This window comes from Corythoichthys intestinalis, chromosome 16 (genome assembly GCF_030265065.1).
Source record: "Corythoichthys intestinalis isolate RoL2023-P3 chromosome 16, ASM3026506v1, whole genome shotgun sequence".
Lineage (NCBI taxonomy): Eukaryota > Metazoa > Chordata > Actinopteri > Syngnathiformes > Syngnathidae > Corythoichthys > Corythoichthys intestinalis.
The window spans coordinates 49,329,825-49,348,766 of record NC_080410.1 but is presented as its reverse complement, the minus strand read 5'-3'; positions in this window follow the sequence as shown (position 1 = coordinate 49,348,766).

Sequence of the window (18,942 nt, the reverse complement as noted above, 5' to 3'; positions counted from 1 at the left end):
CACACAATGATCTTAATTGTGGTTGTCAGCCCAAAATCTTCTCAATATATATCAAATGCATCTTACCAGATATAAAATGACTACTACATAGTCTGTGGTGATCGTTTGGTGCCCAGATTTCTTGTCGAATTACAGCGGTCCATCTCGCTCTCGTCTTCGGGTCTCTCAGAATACGGTAGAACTTCAAGTCTCTCCGTCTATCTTCTCTGTTACTGCAACCAACCGCCACACATGCCTTCACCATTTTAATTATTAATGTTAACGAGCAGAAAAACACGCCGTAATAGGAGGCATGTACGTAGCGGTAATGTGTAAACACGAAGAGCTGACGGAAAATATGGCGGCTCCAGTCAGGGGGGCGGAGTTGTGATGTCATGTGATTGGGGTCTGTACACAGGCGGCAATCTAGTCCACATATTGGATGACGCGCTGGCACACCGGGTGCACCAATAAGAACCTCGCGTTGATGTGTCAATCACGGTGCCGTCGCCAGACCCCGGTGACGCTTCAATATTCTGACAGAAAAGCCAACGACGTCATGCATTAAGAGAGACAATAGCTAATTATTTTGCTCACTCGCCACCCTGTGGTCTGGGGTGTGAATTGCAACCTGTCAAAATGACGGACGGACTTCAGTTTTTTCTGTCACCGTTTTAAAAAACCGGTCAACGACGGAAAATATTCGGTTAACGCGACCCCTGATACAATGTAGTCCAATCAGCACTCATACACACAATAGGCTATGTGCCAACTAAACATAGTTATAAATTACTAACACAATTGTCCTTGACAAATTGTTATTCCCATTCAATTGATATTCTCATTCAGTGTTCTAGATTGCACACAAACAAAAACCGAAATAAACTGACAAACTATTCAACCAACATGTTTCCAAACGTAGCAGTTCAAAACTACGTTTCCCATAATGCCTAGCGCTGTTCAGCTTACTGATAGGTAGCTGAGGCAAAAATCATGGTGACGGTGAAGGCGTGTGTGGCGGTTGGTTGCAGTAACAGAGAAGATAGACGGAGAGACTTGAAGTTCTACCGTATTCTGAGAGACCCGAAGAGGAGAGCGAGATGGACTGCTGTAATTCGACAAGAAATCTGGGCACCAAACGATCACCACAGATTATGTAGTAGTCATTTTATATCTGGTAAGATACATTTGATATATATTTAGAAGATTTTGGGCTGACAACCACAATTAAGATCATTGTGTGACTTTGGTGATTGGGGTCTATATAGTTGCCTCTTTTTCTTTGGGGGCGGAGTTGTTGTTTTGTTTGTGTTGTTGTCGGTAAGCGGAGTAAAAAGAGGGAGAAAAATACCACGACTTCAGTGTCTAATTTTTCGCCGCCAAGCAAGCGTTACAATATTAATTAAAAATGAATGAAAACTAAATACTATTGAATATGTCATCATTATCATTTGAAAAATTTAAGTGACGGGTAAAAATAGATTATGACCGGATTTTTATGACCCTGTCAGTCAAAATGACAGACAACGAAAATGTCCAGCGCAACCTCTGGGCATCACTAATCGATTTATAATCGAATCGGAGTCTCTGAATCGTAATCGAATCGTTAGGTGCCCAAAGATTCCCACCTCAATTGGTCACCCTATCATAACTAGCTCTCTCGTACTACCCTAGCTAGTACATGTTGATCGAACGGTTACACCAAACAAAGCTAGCAGAAAACTGCAGCTCATTCTGGGTGTGATATCATCTTATGTTTGGAGATTATTGCTTTGTGGGCGCGGCTAAGGCAGCTGAGAAAGTAATACTTTTTGTCACTTATTTGGATGGATATCATTTTAAAGTCACTTGCTGTAGTATTTCATCGCACCTTTATTGTTACTTCATAAATTAATGTGCAACAACGGCTTTTGGAGGCTCCTCCACCCTGTATTGATATTTTTTTTTTCAAATACCAGGTAGACTACCTTCTGTTGTTTATAGAAATACAAGGTGGGAAAAAAATCGTGCGTAGAGGAAAAAAAAAATCTGTGACTTTAATTTTCTTCTGGATTTTCTTTTGCAATTGTACCAAAAGTGGCTTACTATTGAAGTCTGATAGCTTTTTTCTAGTGACTCTAGGCGCGTACTGTGAGGTAGCGCGTGACGTGACGTGAAGTTTTTTGGCAGTGTCGTTCACTGTATAGATGTCAATGCCGTGCTATTTTTGACGCCAGTCTGTAGAGCTAAACTTAGGTGGTGTAAACAAGGTCAGCTTGTCGTCGTGGCATCTGTGGTATCCTCCTCCTGCTTCTTCTTCTTCTTCCTCTGTGGTCTCTAAAAGCCACGTCATGATTCGGAGGGATGGAAACATGGCTACTTAGTTGAGGGTTATATTAGCAGGGGTTTTTTTGTCGTTCGTGTACTAGCTCGGAGAGAGACTGCTGGTCATCGGTCGCTGTCCAATGAGAGGGGCTTAATTGTATTCAACACAGGAAATACAGTGGTATGAAGAAGTATCTGAACCTTTTGGAATTTCGCACATTTCTGCATGAAATCACCATATGTGATCTGATCTTTGTCAAAATCACACAGATGAAAAAACTGCTTTAACTCAAACCACCCAAACGTTGTATGCAAACAATGACAGAAGGGGGGGGATAAGTAGGTGAACTATCACATTTAATAATTTGTGGCCCCCCTTTTGGCAGCAATAACTTCAACCAGATGCTTCCTGTAGCTGCAGATCAGTCTTGGACATAGATCAGGACTAATCTTAGCCCATTCTTCTCGACAAAACTGCTGTAGTTCAGTCAGATTTCTGGGATGTGTGGAATAAATTGCTGTCTTTAGGTCATGCCACAGCATCTCAATGGGGTTCAAGTCTGGACTTTGACTTGGCCACTCCAGAACGTGTATTTTGTTCTTCTGAAGTTGATTTACTTCTGTGTTTTGGATCATTGTCTTGTTGCAGCATCCATCCTCTTTTTAGCTTCAACTGTCTGACATACAGCCTCAGATTTTCCTGAAGAATATCCTGATAAACATCTGAATTCATTTTTCCATTAATGATTGCAAGTTATCCAGGCCCCGAGGCAGCAAAACAGCCCCAAATTATGATGCTCCCGTCACCATGCTTCAAGGTGGGAATGAGGTGTTGATGTTGGTGAGCTGTTTCATTTGACCTCCCCACATGACGTTGTGACTCCCAAACAATTCAACTTTGGTTTCATCAGTCCACAAAATATTTTGCCAAAACCTCTGTGGAGTGTCCAGCTGCCTTTTTGCGAACATTAAACGAGCAAAAAAAGTGGTTTCCTCCGTGGAGTCCTTCCATGAACACCATTCTGGCCGTGGTTTTACATATAGTTGATGTATGCACAGAGATATTGTACTGTGCCAGTGATTTCTCTAAGTCTTTAGCAGACACTCTAGGGTTCTTTTTTACCACTGAGTATTCTGCGCTGAACTCTTGGCGTCAGCTTTGGTGGACGGCCACTCTTTGGGAGAGAAGCAACAGTGCCAAACTCTCCATTTGTAGACAACTTCTCTGACTGTCGGTTGATGAACATTCAGACTTTTAGAGATGGTTTTGTATCAATCAACAATCCTTGATCGCAGGTCTTCAGACAGCTCTTTTGACCAAGCAAAGATGCACATCAAACAATGCTTCTCATCAAGACAATTCTTACCAGGTGTGTGTTTTATAGTGGGCAGGGCATCTTTAAAGCACTCATTAGTGATCGGGCACACACCTGGCTTAAATTGTTTGGTAAAAATTGATTTCAATTGCTCTTTAAGTCCACTTAGGCAGGGCGTTTACTTACTTAAACCCTCCCCCCCCTTCTGTTTCTGTTTGCATGTTATCCTCATCAGGGCCGGCCCAGCCTATACGCAGACTATGCAGCTGCTTCGGGCCCCTGACCACTAGGGGGCCCCCAATCTGGCAATTGTTTAATTTGCTTTATTTGACTTTTGTGAGTTTTGATACTTGATTACAAGCTTAAAAAAAATAAAAGTTCTTCCTTAACTTTTTTTTCCTCTTTTAGAAAAAGGTTTGGCACTATCTACTGTAAGTATTGACAATCATTTGGGGTGAGAAGTTTGAAGTATGCAGTGCAACAAAATCTGATTAATATACAAAATATGGACGTATGGGTTGGATTGCATGTATGGGTTTCACAGTACACTGTGACGAAATGGTGGGCCAAAAATATGGGCCCTTTCCATTATTTTGCTTAGGGCCCCCAAGTGGCCTGGGCCGGCCCTGATCCTCATTAAAATGTGAAAATCCTATAAATGTTTGGGTGGTTTTTAGTTGAAGCAGACAGTTTTTACATCTGTGTGATTTTGACAAAGATCTTATCACATTTGATGGTTATTTTATGCAGAAATGTGAGAAATTCCAAAAGGTTCAGATACTTTTCATACCACTGTAGCAAAGTTTAGCCAAATCCTAATCCCTACTGGAGAAATGCGATTTTTCACTAGACAGCACAGATGAATGACACCTATTGTTTTGGGTAGTTGTCCGATAATGACTTTTTAACCGATATCCCGATGTTATCCAACGCCAAAAATCCAATACAGATACCAATATACACGGTCGTAGACTTAACATATTTTGGCTAGTTATATTGTATTGCCCCACTGGATGCCTTAATAATGATAAATGTAACAACTTCAAGGTTTTCCAAATAAACATGCTGTGAAAAATAACAACTTCAATTGAAGTAATGGGGAAAAAGTGCCAATATTGCACCACTGTATTTATTGTTGAAATGAAAATCTGCATACCTCCAGAGGGAGCCCCTGAGCATCACAGATACTTGGCGATCGACCGTTCGATTGTGATTTTTTCCGCTTCTCCTGACAGGACTGTTACCACTCGTTTGTTGTTTTTCCCTGAAGAGAAGCAAGCAGGCAGCTCCGGTTCTGTTTTTGTTTTGAGATTTTTTTCATGATAAGCTTATCGTAAAGGGCTCCAGTCCGCAGCGCCACCACGTATTTACAATCAGTTCCTTGTCCTCATTTGAACGCCTCGTCTCATGCTGGTCAAAGCGAGGCGTATGTTAACAGTAAGCATACGCGAGCGTGTGTTGGATGTAGCCTTTGTGTGTATTGCCGTGGCTGTGTTGTGGAGTCCATCTTTTTGTGTGTGAGTGTTTAATGTACAGATTGTCCTGCTTTATTGCTCTCGCATATACGTGTGTGTGTGTGTATATACTGTATATGTATGTGTATACAGTGCCCTCCATAATTATTGGATTTATGATAATTATGTGTTTTTTAGCTTCTAATATTTTTTTCTAAATAATATGGGACCTTAATGGAAAAAAAGAGAAAAATCCAACCTTCAATACAAGTGCATTTATTCAATGGGGAAAAAATCCCACATAAAGAAATAATTATTTGACATCAAATAATGTGTGTCACAATTATTAGCACCCCTGGTGTTAATACTTAGTACAACCCCTTTTTGCCAACAAAACAGCACCTAATCTTCTCCTATAATTACCCGATCGATAGGGTCCGATCACGTCATTTTCAAAGTATCGGAATCGGCAAAAAAAATATCGGCCATGCCTTTTTTAAATATATATATATATATATATATATTTTCAATTAAATCGCTTTCTAATTGTATTTAACGTTACAGACATAATATGTTACACTCACCCAGAGTCTTTAGTGTAGGCTTAAGGTAGGGTGACCAAATTTATCCTAATAACGGCAGTAATTAATTTTTAAAAAATGTATCACGTTAAAATATTTAACGCAATTAATGCATGGACTGCACGACCCACTCACGCATTGTCGCGCTCAATCTGTAATGGTGCCGTTTTACCTATATAGAGAGATAAAAGGCAGCGTAAAATGAGTAGAGTGAAATTTAGCAGCCTTTGGAGCCTTTTTTTAATTGGCTACAGCCTTACAATCCCCCTCCCCACGATTAGAAATATCATGGGAAGCAATGTGGGGAAGCAAGGTAGCACTTGATCTTTTTCTTATGTTATTTGCCAACGCAGAGAAGATATATGAATTGGTAGCACGGCGCACAGTCATGGTTCCACTTCCCATCATGCATTTGGGCATGGCTACAGTATCATTTACTGAAAGCTCAACAAATACACTAGATAGCAATATTTAGTCACAATATACAAAGTCACAAGTCTTTCTATCCGTGGATCCCTCTCACAGAAATAATTTTAATAATGTAAATGCCATCTTGAGGATTTATTGTCATAATAAACAAATACAGTACTTCTGTACTGTATGTTGAATGTATGCATTTGTCCGAGTTTTATTCATTTTTTTCTTAATGCATTGCCAAAATGGGAAAAATTATCGGGAATGATTGGAATTGAATCGGGAGGGAAAAAAAGCAATCGGATCGGGAAATATCGGGATCGGCGGATAATCAAACTAAAACGATCGGGATCGGATCAGGATAAAAAAAACATGATCGAAACAACCCTACCTATAATGTTTCACAAGATGGGAAAAGACAGAAAGAGGGATCTTCAGCCATTCCTCTTTATAGAATCTCTCTAAATTATCCAGAGACCTGGGTACTCTCCTCTTCAGCTCACCCCACAGGTTTTCAATGGGGTTGAGGTCTGGGGACTGAGATGGCCATGGGAGGAGCTTGATTTTGTGTCTGGTGAAGCATTTCTGTGTAGATTTGGCCATATGTTTAGGGTCATTGTCTTGCTGAAAGACCCAGTGACGACCCATTTTCAGCTTTCGGGCAGAGGGCAACAGATTTTGTTTAAAATGTCCTGGTATTTCAAAGCATTCATGATGCCATGCACCCTAACAAGGTTCCCAGGGCCTTTGGAAGCGAAACAGCCCCACAGCATCACTGACCCACTACCATACTTCACATTGCTATCCGAGACCCAGGTGTTGGCTATTTTCCCAGCTTTCTTGAGTTGACGTGCTTTTCTTGCAATTTCGGCATTTCGGCGGGTCAAATTGTCATTCAAAAAAAAATCTTCGACCCTTTCAGGTGGCGGCGCTGGTTAAACAGGGCAGTCTTGGTCTTGTGATCTGCCAGCTTCATGAGCACCAACGCCGGTCCTCTCCCCCCAGATGGGAGCAGAAAGCAGCGACGGATGTCCAGCGGTTCCATGTTTATTCCATACTCTTTCAGCTTAGCAATTGCCAGTTGCGCCGCTGTGTCACCTGAGCTAGGCGTCAGTTGTAATCCAGAAATGATGAGCTCATTTGCACGTCGGCACTGATCGAGATCGTCAGCCAAAATTTCTTGAAGCGAACATCTTTCTCCTCGACCGCAATCTTGAGTTTCTCGTTTTCGGCGCGAATTGACTGGAGCTCTCTGACGATTTCTTGATTCTGGTTTTGAATCAAGCCAGTCAAGGAGACTTCCAACTTCTGTATGGAGGATTTTATTTCTTCCAAGTCTCCAGGTTTCAAATTCTTTGGAGCCATACTGGGAGTCGAGCTTGCTGGCCCTGAGCGCTTATCGGTTAAGATAAGAGAGTGCTTCAGGAGCTCAGAGTGCGACTGTACACAGTGAAGTCTTCCATTAAGGTCCCATATTATTTAGAAAAAAAAAATATTAGAAGCTAAAAAACACATAATTATTATAAATCCAATAATTATGGAGGGCACTGTATAAGTATATATATATTATATACACACTCACCAAACGCAACATTGGGTACACCTGCACAGGCCAAAACAAGCGGCCTCTCATTACAGCGAATAATCATGTTTCAGTGCCAATGACGACACTAGACGTCCAATACATTTAAAGAATTTAGGAATTCCGAATGCATGATCGTCCTGCTGATTGATCCGATTCTCCGTGGGTCAGGGAGTGAAATTAAGTGGTGCCTTGAGAAAGAGTGACCCGACTTGAATGCTATAAAATGGTGAACAAAGTGCGTATTAACAGTAGGGTTGCAGCTATCGATTACTTTAGTAATCGATTAGTCTATCAACTAGTTCGTTCGAGTCATCGGATTAGGAACATTTAATGCGTTTAAATTTTTCATTAATAACAAATCTTAATCCTATAATTTATTTACACTTCCCCTTTACTAAAGTTTTTTTTTTTTTAACAACAGAAAAGGTAACAGTGGCAGATACCATTTTATTTTTTCCCCTCAGAGTTTTTAGTTTCAGAAAACCTATGAAGAAAACATCCTTCATATGTCATTATGTCTAAAGTAGTTTCTACAAGTTCCATTAGCAGCAGTGTTTGATCGGCATGTTCTTTTTTTGAACGATAATCGGAGAAAAACAGGCAGAAATATCATGCATTGTGTGCGAGTGCGTGTCTATAATGTCCCACTTCCACGTTACAATGGTGACGTCACAGTCTAAAAATAGCATTCGTGCAGTACGCTATTGTTGTCATATGGGGAGCTTCGAAGCAGGGTTTCCATTCATTTCAAAGAGGAAAGATGAGCAGTGCCACATGTCTCAAAGCACCACTCAAATTCAAATGGGGTTGTTTGCTTTTAAAACACAGACTGAATAAACTGTGGCGTGAATCTTTTTGGCTATTTTGTGTAGGTGTACCTAATGAAGAAATCGTAGGGGTGTGCACAGGTGAAAAGTACGTAGCTGCAGTAGGCGTGGAGGGGTGAAAAAGTCACTCATAATATGCAACTGGGTGGAAAGGTGTGAACATGAACAGACTAGTCAATCAATATTGTTGGCGTAACCACTTTGTGTTGTAACAACTGCTGTTTTTCAAGTGTGTTTTTTCCCTGTTATTGTAATTTGTGTGTTGTTGATGTGGTTGCCATGACATCACATTTGGCTTCTCTTCTGTACTAAAGTCATGCCCAAATCCACAAAAAAAAAGGGACGAGTCGTATCTTTGAACAACTCTTATCTTGGAAGGGTTTCATGTTTAAAAAATACTGGACCAGAAACCAAATTTTGTTCCTAAAGCAAATTGGTAAATTAACAGGGGCGGATCCACCAGGGTGGCATGGAGTGGCAATAAAAATCTCCTGTTAATTTGACATTACTGCCATCTATTAGGTAGTGTTATCAGCGATGATCCTAATAGTAATTATAACTATATAAAAAAGATAGTGTGAAGCTAAGTTTGGAAATATAACTCGGGCCTTTTTGTAGAGTCTGCATAAGAGTGTTTCTTCAATCTATGAAGAATTGCACTTTCCTTTAAAAATACATTCAAATACCTGAGCTCAGCCTCAAATGGTAGAAAAAAATAACATATAAATGAGGATCTGAGTACAACTAAATGCAAACTTTTTTTTTTCTTCAAAGACTGCCCTTATTAAATCGGTACATCACATGTCTCCCCCCAAAACGGCTAAATAATACTATAAACTAAATTGCGAATGCATAAACAATCATATTAGCTCAAAGAAAAACTTTCGTTATGTTGATCTTAACAGGGTGCATCTGGATTCAACCATGTTAAATGATTTGTGTCATTCACTGTTGCCAATAGAGGGCACTGTATCCACCTAAATCAATTTTTTAAAAAATGGAAAAACTTTCAAAACAATCCATTACAACGCCACTCTAATTAAATCGAATTGGCTAGCGGCCACCTGACAAGCTTTTCTGGTGAAAATTCTTGTAAATACATTCTTAAATCCCCGAGTTCTTCATAGATATGGACGTGAAACAGTCATGATTCTTGGTTAAAAGCAAAGAAACCATGCAGTTAGCGTTTATTTTACGTAGATATGTCAAAGTACAATGCTACTCTGTTAGCGACTGAGGCTAGTGGCAGCCTCACGTAAACAGAGCTTTTCTGGTGAAAATTCTTGTGAATAAATGCTTAAATGCCCAAATTCTTCATAGATACGGATGTAAAACAGTCTCAATTCTTGGTTAAAAGCAAAGAAACCGTGCAGTTAGCGTTTATTTTACGTAAATATGTCGAAGTACCATGCTACTCTGTTAGCGACTAAGGCTCGCAGCCGCCTAATGTAAACAAAGCTTTTCTGGCGAAAAGTCTTGTGACTAAATTCTTTAATCCCTGTATTCTTCATAGATATGGACATAAACAGTCTTGATTCTTGGTTAAAAGCAAAGAAACCCTGCAGTTAGCGTTTATTTTACGTAAATATGTCAAAGTACAATGCTACTCTGTTAGCGAATGAGGCTAACGGCCGCCTGATGTAAACAGAGCTTTTCTGGCGAAAATTCTTGTGAATAAATGGTTAAATCCCCGAAATCTTCATAGATATGGATGTAAAACAGTCTCGATTCTTGGTTAAAAAGCAAACAAACCGTGCAGTTAGCATTTATTTTACATAAATATGTCAAAGTACAATGCTACTCTGTTAGCGAATTAGGCTAGCGGCCGCCTAATGTAAACTGAGCTTTTCTGGTGAAAATTCTTGTGAATAAATTATTTAATCCCTGAATTCTTCATAGATATGGACGTAAACCAGTGTCAATTCTTGGTTAAAAACAAAGAAACTGTGCAGTTAGCATTTATTTGGGTTCAGTATCTCGCTTTGCTCCTGGTGCTGTGTCAGGTAGGTAGATGGCAATGTAGTTTAAAGCGCTTTGAGCACCTTGAGAGGTAGAAAAGCGCTATACAAGTATAACACCATTTACGTAAATATGTCGAGGTACAATGCTACTCTGGTAGCGAATGAGGCTAGCGGCCGCTTGGCGTAAAAGGAGCTTTTATGGCGAAACTTATTCTGAATAAATGCTTAAATCCCCGAATTCTTCATAGATATGGACGTAACACAGTCTTGATTCTTGGTTAAAAGCAAAGAAACCGTGCAGTTAGCATTTATGTTACGTAAATATGTCGAAGTACAATGCTACTCTGTTAGCGAATGAGGCTAGCGGGGGCCTGACTTAAACAGAGCTTTTCTGGTGAAAAATCTTGTGAATAAATGCTTAAATCGCCGAATCTTTCATAGATATGGACGTAAAACAGTCTCGATTATTGGTTAAAAGCAAAAATAACGCGCAGTTAGCATTTATTTTACGTAAATATGTTGAAGTACAATGCTACTCTGTTAGTGAATGAGGCTAGCGGCCGCCTGACGTAAACTGAGCTTTTCTGGAGAAAATTCTTGCGAATAAATGTTTAAATCCCCAAATTCTTCATAGATATGGACGTAAAACAGTCTCGAGTCTTGGTTAAAAGCAAAAAAAAAACTATGGCGAGCTATGATGTCAATGCAGTAGCAACTGATTGTAATTTTTTTCCACCACGTTTCAAAATGCACGCATGGTACGAAAAATATAATATTAACCTTGAATCCTCGAACAAATCACTCCTGAGACAATCCTTCCTGTTTGTATGCGGTACAGCTTTCGTAGTTCTTCAAAAATCCAAGCTTAAAACCAGACATGAGCGTGTGCCGTCTTTGGCTGACTATTACCGTATTGGCCCAAATATAAAACAGTGTTTTTTGCATTGAAATAAAACTGAAAAACCGGGGGTCGTCTTATATTCGCGGTTTAGACATTATACCCATTCATGACGCTAGATGGCGTCAGATATCATTGAAGCGATGTTCTGTCATGACAGATCTCAGCTACTCTCAAGTTTAACCAGTTTGCATTATTTTGTTGCAATCCTTTTCCTTATTCAGATTTGTTTCAAGACTACAGTTAGTTAGACTTCACTTTGATGGTTAATGCAGTTATTGCAATTTTTTTTGTTTTATCACAATAGATTGGTTTTAGGGCTGCAGCTATCGAATATTTTAGTAATCGAGTAATCGACTGAAAATTCTAATTCGATTAATCGAGTAATCGGATAAAACAAATATATTTTTAGGTGAAGCGCAATTATAAATATACGTGAGAAAACAAGACATTTCATCTAATCTTAAACCATTTTCAGTCAATCAATGTCTTTATTTTCGATGTATATTGTTGAAAACAGCCAACAATTGCATCTGAGATGTAACTAGAATTTAAAAAAAAGACTAATTCACTGCTTTCACTCAAAAAAACCTTTAGATCTTATTAATATATATATATATAAAATAAACCTAAAAATGCTGTTACGCTTGATAACACACATCACTTAAAAGTTAGGATTTTTTCCCACAGGTTTCAATTGAATTTCTATTTGTGTCAAGCCATTTTTAAGTTAAGTTTAAAGTTAATCTAAACTGTAAGTCCTGATAGGATTTTGAGTTTTTGCAGTGTTCAAAATAAATATATGATACAGGCTGTATTGGAGCACATTAGGGACCAGTGCTACTTGATATTTTATCCAGCAATGACTACTTAGCTAATATTGAGTTTTTATTTTACACCCTCATCACTCCACAACGCTATGTTATGTTAAAGCCTGTATGTAAGACGCGTTAGCCACGCATCGAAACTGGTCATATTTAATAGAAACCTAGCCCTCCGCAGGGCTAACGTTACTTGAGCTAGTGAAAGTAACGTTAATCTTATTTATTAGTGCTTAGCGCTCTTTATTAGCGCTCAGCGCTCTACTGCTTTAAGATGGCGGCTGTTTACTAATGCTGCCCAGACGCGGCCGAGTCTGTCATTTCGCATCTAGTTCAACATACATGTGATCTCTATGAGACTCATCAGACGCTACCTGCTACCAACGTAGCATAGTGCGAGCTAGTATTTAGCAACGTTGGCGTGGTTTGGAGCGGCTGTCGGGTGCAGTTTTTTTTTTTTTTTTTTTTTTTTTTTGCTTCTTCCGCTACGCACGTGACATCAGCGCGTTGTCCCGCATTAATATAATAATGCGCATTAATATATTAATGCAAATATATTGTTATAATTTGTTTTGGATGTACCGTGATTATTTTATGTATAAAAATTAATTTGGTGTTTAAAAAGTCTTTTTTCCAACTTGAGTCTTGAAAAAGAGGGATTCGTCTTATAATCAGGGCCGTCTTATATTCGGGCCAATACGGTACGAAATGAAGCTCGGACCCTATGGTAAGGCGTGATGCAAAGAATGACGAAGTGTCAGGTCAGTAGAGTTAATAAAATCTATGTATTTTTTTATTGCTTATTGCTTGCGGTAAATTGTAAGGGATTGTGTCAAATGTCTTCGTAATTTTGTATTAAATTGATCGAAGGCCCTTGAATCAAATCATTGGAGAATATCACATCATTATCACCAAAGAATCGCTGATGTATAATACCATCATGAAATATTTGCTATCCCCAAAAAGTTCCCGTCCCACTCTCGCCACCCCATATTTTTTCTAGATCCGCCCCTGTATTAATGACTTAAATAATTAATGAAAAGTTCAGTCAAAATTAAAAACAAAACATGAAAGTTAAATACAACTAACCTGTCCTCGGGTAGTGACTCATTGTTTTGCCACAAGAGGGAGCCAGACTTTAAGAATCAATGCAGTACAGAATGCCTGAAAAGGCCACTTGCAATATGTTTTTTTCTTGTATTTTACGTACGTACGTCCGAGCGAGGTTCTTCACAATATTTTGGACGTCGGTTTCTATGTTAGCGACATTTTTCAACACTGTCGAATGAGCTCTTTTCATTTTGCAGTTAAACGGGAGAGGATAAATAACAGCACTTACGCTTCCTTTTTGGTAAACTTTGTACACAATCGACTGTGCACTTATTTATTTTTTACTCCATGCAGCCCGTCTGTGTTTGGAAGCTTAACGAAAGCGATTTTGTTTTTTTTCTTCCCTGTATGGGTTGTAATAAAATGCCGCAGTACTTTGTATGAGAACAGTGAATTGTAACTATTTATAAAATAAATTATTATTGTACTTTTTTGCAATCTGTAGATAAGTCCCGTATGTATTGATATATACGATGTGGATTTAAATGTCCAGTGTCTTAAGTTATTGATGTATATATTGTATGTTTGTTGATAAAGCTTCCTTTATTTTCTATAAGATCAATAAAATGTTTGAGGAGAAAAAAAAAAACGGCTTCTCAGTGACCCACTTGAATCGCGGTCGGGTGGATTTTTTTTCTTTTTTTTTTTTTGAACGACATCATTTTCCACGGGATTTTTTTTCGTGATCCAAAAAAAGCCACCGGGCGACCCAGTTCGGCTAACCTCCGCGGACGCGTTTGTGGTGAGGGAAACGTGAGAGTCATGAAGGATGTCTAGGTGTGTTTGTCCTAGATAAGGTGCGCCGATGAGTTAGTCATCCCCGTGCATCCCCATGGGGCTCGTGCAAAAGTGCCGAGGGGGTTGAGCCACGTCTCGCCGAAGCATCCAAAGATAGATGGCCCAAAAATAACCATCTCGCACGACTTTAATACCTCCTACAGGTCTTTTAAAACGTATGTACGGTAAGGTAAACACATTTTGTTAGATATACGCATAGGCGGAGTTTGACTTTTGGGGTAATGGGGGGCACAACATGTTGATGACCCCGAAACGCAGTGTCAGCAATAAAATTAACTTACAAGAATATTCATAAAAATAAGTTGACAATGAGTGTTTCTTGTTTCCCATCATTCTTGAAGGGAATTCTAAATCAGGCTGCTTAGATAATACTATTCGCTAAGATCGTCATCCATTGAATATATTACGCCCGCCGGTGTCGTGCCAATGTAGTTACCCCGGTCAAAAATTGAAATGGAGGTAGATTTGTGTCTTTGTTATTAAAAAAATGTTGCTTCAATCAAAATATATATTTTTAACAAAAAATGTTAATTCAATAAAAAAATGTGTTTGTAAAAATAAATTTGAAACTCAAAAAAATGCATCTGAAAGCTATTTTTCATTGAATTTTTTTTTTTGTTTGTTTTTTGTTTTTTTGGATTGAATTTGTTTTTTTATTGAAGCAACTTTTTTTGATTGAAGTAATGTTGATTTGTGTTTGGGACATTTTTGTCTTTATTGTTCAAAAATAAGTTGCTTCAAAAAAATATAAATTTTCAAAAAGAAAATCACTCCAATCAAAAAAAGAAAAATTTAAATTATAGAAAAAGTTTTTGAATGCGAAAAAATGTTTGAGATGAAAAATTTGCATTTGAACACTAAATTTTTCAATGAAAAAGAGTTCTTTGATTGAAGCGATCGTTTTTGTGTTTGGGCCATATTATGGGTCGGACATTTGTGTCTAAATCTTCCAATCCCAAAAAAAGTTGCTTCAATCAAAAAAAATATTTTCAATCAAAGAAAAAAAATCATTTTTTTTTTTTTTTTTTCATAATATATACAAATATATTTGAAAATTATATGCAACGCAAATGGTGCTCGAAAAATAATTTTGACGCATTATAAAAATATATTTGTTAATTTCATTCACTTTTGTTGGTTTTATTGCTTTACAGCTTTTATGCATATATATATATATATAAGTCAATTACATGTAATGACACTTTCCGGCCACCAGGGGGGTGCTTAGTCTCTTAGCCCCCCTGCCCCCCTCTTAAAATCCGCTTATGGATATATGAAAATAGAATGTCAGAAAAAGTTGTAAAAGTCGTTGTAAAAATAATGTAACTCCAGGCCCGGCCCTGGGTGCCCTAGGCGAGCATATAGCTAGAAGCCGCAAACAATTTTTAAAAAATATTTTGTGAATATTTCATAATTTAACTGTAGAAGCCTGTCATGCAAATGTAGTTACCCCAGTCAAAAATTATATCCCCGGGGCGGGGCCATATGGAGGTAGATTTGTGTCTTCGTTGCTTCAATCCAAAAAAAAAAAAAAAAAAAAGTCACTTCAATCAAAAAAATGTGCTTGAATGCAAAAATAAATTTGAAACTCAAAAAAATGCATTTGACAGCTATTTTTCTTTGATTTTTTTTTTTTTTTTTTTTTTTTTTGATTGAAGTCAATTTTTTTTGGTTGAAGCAACCTTTTTGATTGAAGTAATAATGTTGTTTTGCGTTTGGGCCACATTTTGGCTAGGACATTGGTGTCTTTATTGTTCAATCAAAAAAAAGTTGCTTCAGACAAAAAATATATATTTCCAAAAGGAAAATACCTTCAATCAAAAAAAAGACTTTCAATCATAGAAAAAAAGTTTTTGAAAACGAAAAAAATATTTGAGACTCAAATATTTGCATTTTTTTTTTAGAAATCCTTTTTGTGTGGCATTTGTGTCTAAATCATTCAATCCCCAAAAAGTTGTTTCAATCAAAAAAAATATTTTCAAACAAAGAAAAAAAATCATTTGAAAAAATAAAATTGCCCTCCCCTAATTAAAAAAAAAATTTTTTTTAAATAATATGCAAAGCAAATGACCGTTTAGGGTGCTCGTCGCATGATCTGTTCGAAAAAAATATTTTGACCCATTATAAAAATAACGTTTTTTGTTCATTTCGTTCATTTTTGTTGTTTTATTGCTTTACAACTTATATATATATAAGGGCTGTCAAACGATTAAAATTTTTAATCGAGTTAATTACAGCTTAAAAATTAATCATAATTCAAACCATCTATAAAATATGCCATGTTTTTCTGTAAATTATTGTTGGCACAAGACTGATATATACATTCAACATACGGTACATAAGTACTATATTTATTATAACACTAAATCAACAAGATGGCATTAACATTATTAACATTCTCTTAAAGCGATCCATGGATAGAAAGACTTGTATTTCTTAAAAGATAAATGTTAGTACAAGTTATAGAAATTTTATGTTAAAAGCCCTCTTAATGTTATCATTTTATTAAAATTTGTAAAATTTTCAATCAAAAAATAAACTAGTAGCTCGCCATTGTTGATGTCAATAATTACACCGTGCTCACTCATGGTACTAACCCATAAAATCAGTTGGACCCAAACGCCAGCAGAGGGTCCCAAACACCAAAAAACAAGTAACAAGCAGACGTTACAGTGTACTGTCATTTTAGTCTGTTTGAACGGGGCATGTGCATTAATTGTGTCAAATATTTTAACGTGATTAATTAAAAAAATTAATTACCGCCTGTTGACGCGATAATTTTGACAGCACTAATTATATATATCTATGTATATATATGTATATGTATATATATATATATATATATATATATATATATATATATATATATATATATATATATATACAGTGCCTTGCAAAAGTATTCGGCCCCCTTGAATCTTGCAACCTTTCGCCACATTTCAGGCTTCAAACATAAAGATATGAAATTTAATTTTTTTGTCAAGAATCAACAACAAGTGGGACACAATCGTGAAGTGGAACAACATTTATTGGATAATTTCAACTTTTTTAACAAATAAAAAAACTGAAAAGTGGGGCGTGCAATATTATTCGGCCCCTTTACTTTCAGTGCAACAAACTCACTCCAGAAGTTCAGTGAGGATTTCTGAATGATCCAATGTTGTCCTAAATGACCGATGATGATAAATACAATCCACCTGTGTGTAATCAAGTCTCCGTATAAATGCACCTGCTCTGTGATAGTCTCAGGGTTTTGTTTAAAGTGCAGAGAGCATTATGAAAACCAAGGAACACACCAGGCAGGTCCGAGATACTGTTGTGGAGAAGTTTAAAGCCGGATTTGGATACAAAAAGATTTCCCAAGCTTTAAACATCTCAAGGAGCACTGTGCAGGCCATCATATTGAAATGGAAGGAGCATCAGACCACTGCAAATCTACCAAGACCTGGCCATCCTTCCAAACTTTCTTCTCAAACAAGGAGAAAACTGATCAGAGATGCAGCCAAGAGGCCCATGATCACTCTGGATGAACTGCAGAGATCTACAGCTGAGGTGGGAGAGTCTGTCCATAGGACAACAATCAGTCGTACACTGCACAAATCTGGCCTTTATGGAAGAGTAGCAAGAAGAAAGCCATTTCTCAAAGATATCCATAAAAAGTCTCGTTTAAAGTTTGCCACAAGCCACTTGGGAGACACACCAAACATGTGGAAGAAGGTGCTCTGGTCAGATGAAACCAAAATTGAATTTTTTTGGCCACAATGCAAAACGATATGTTTGGCGTAAAAGCAACACAGCTCATCACCCTGAACACACCATCCCCACTGTCAAGCATGGTGGTGGCAGCATCATGGTTTGGGCCTGCTTTTCTTCAGCAGGGACAGGGAAGATGGTTAAAATTGACGGGAAGATGGATGCAGCCAAATACAGGAACATTCTGGAAGAAAACCTGTTGGTATCTGCACAAAACCTGAGACTGGGACGGAGATTTATCTTCCAACAGGACAATGATCCAAAACATAAAGCCAAATCTACAATGGAATGGTTCAAAAATAAACGTATCCAGGTGTTAGAATGGCCAAGTCAAAGTCCAGACCTGAATCCAATGGAGAATCTGTGGAAAGAGCTGAAGACTGCTGTTCACAAACACTCTCCATCCAACCTCACTGAGCTCGAGCTGTTTTGCGAGGAAGAATGGGCAAGAATGTCAGTCTCTCGATGTGCAAAACTGATAGAAACATACCCCAAGCGACTTGCAGCTGTAATTGGAGCAAAAGGTGGCGCTACAAAATATTAACGCAAGGGGGTCGAATAATATTGCACGCCCCACTGTTCAGTTTTTTATTTGTTAAAAAAGTTTAAATTATCCAATAAATTTTGTTCCACTTCACGATTGTGTCCCACTTGTTGTTGATTCTTGACAAAAAATTAAAATTTTATATCTTTATGTTTGAAGCCTGAAATGTGGCGAAAGGTTGCAAGGTACAAGGGGGCCAAATACTTTTGCAAGGCACTGTATGTATATATATGTGTATATGTATGTATGTATGTATATATGTGTATATGTATGTATATATGTATATGCCAATGGGTTTTCCCATTGACTATGTATCAAATACTTGTTCTCCCCACTGTATATATATAGGAAAGTCAATTACATGCAATGACACTTTTTGGCCACCAGGGGGGCCGACCCCCTACCCCCTCCTTAAACTCCGCTGATGCCGTAGCCTAGGATTGAACCCTTGACCTTTAGAACTGTTAGACGTCCTAAGAAGTGACATGCTAACCTCTATCCAGCATGTCGCTTTGATCATGATAATAATCATATCCAATAATATTAATTCATATAGATTTTTTTCTTTAACTAAACACATGAAAAGGTTCGGTGCCT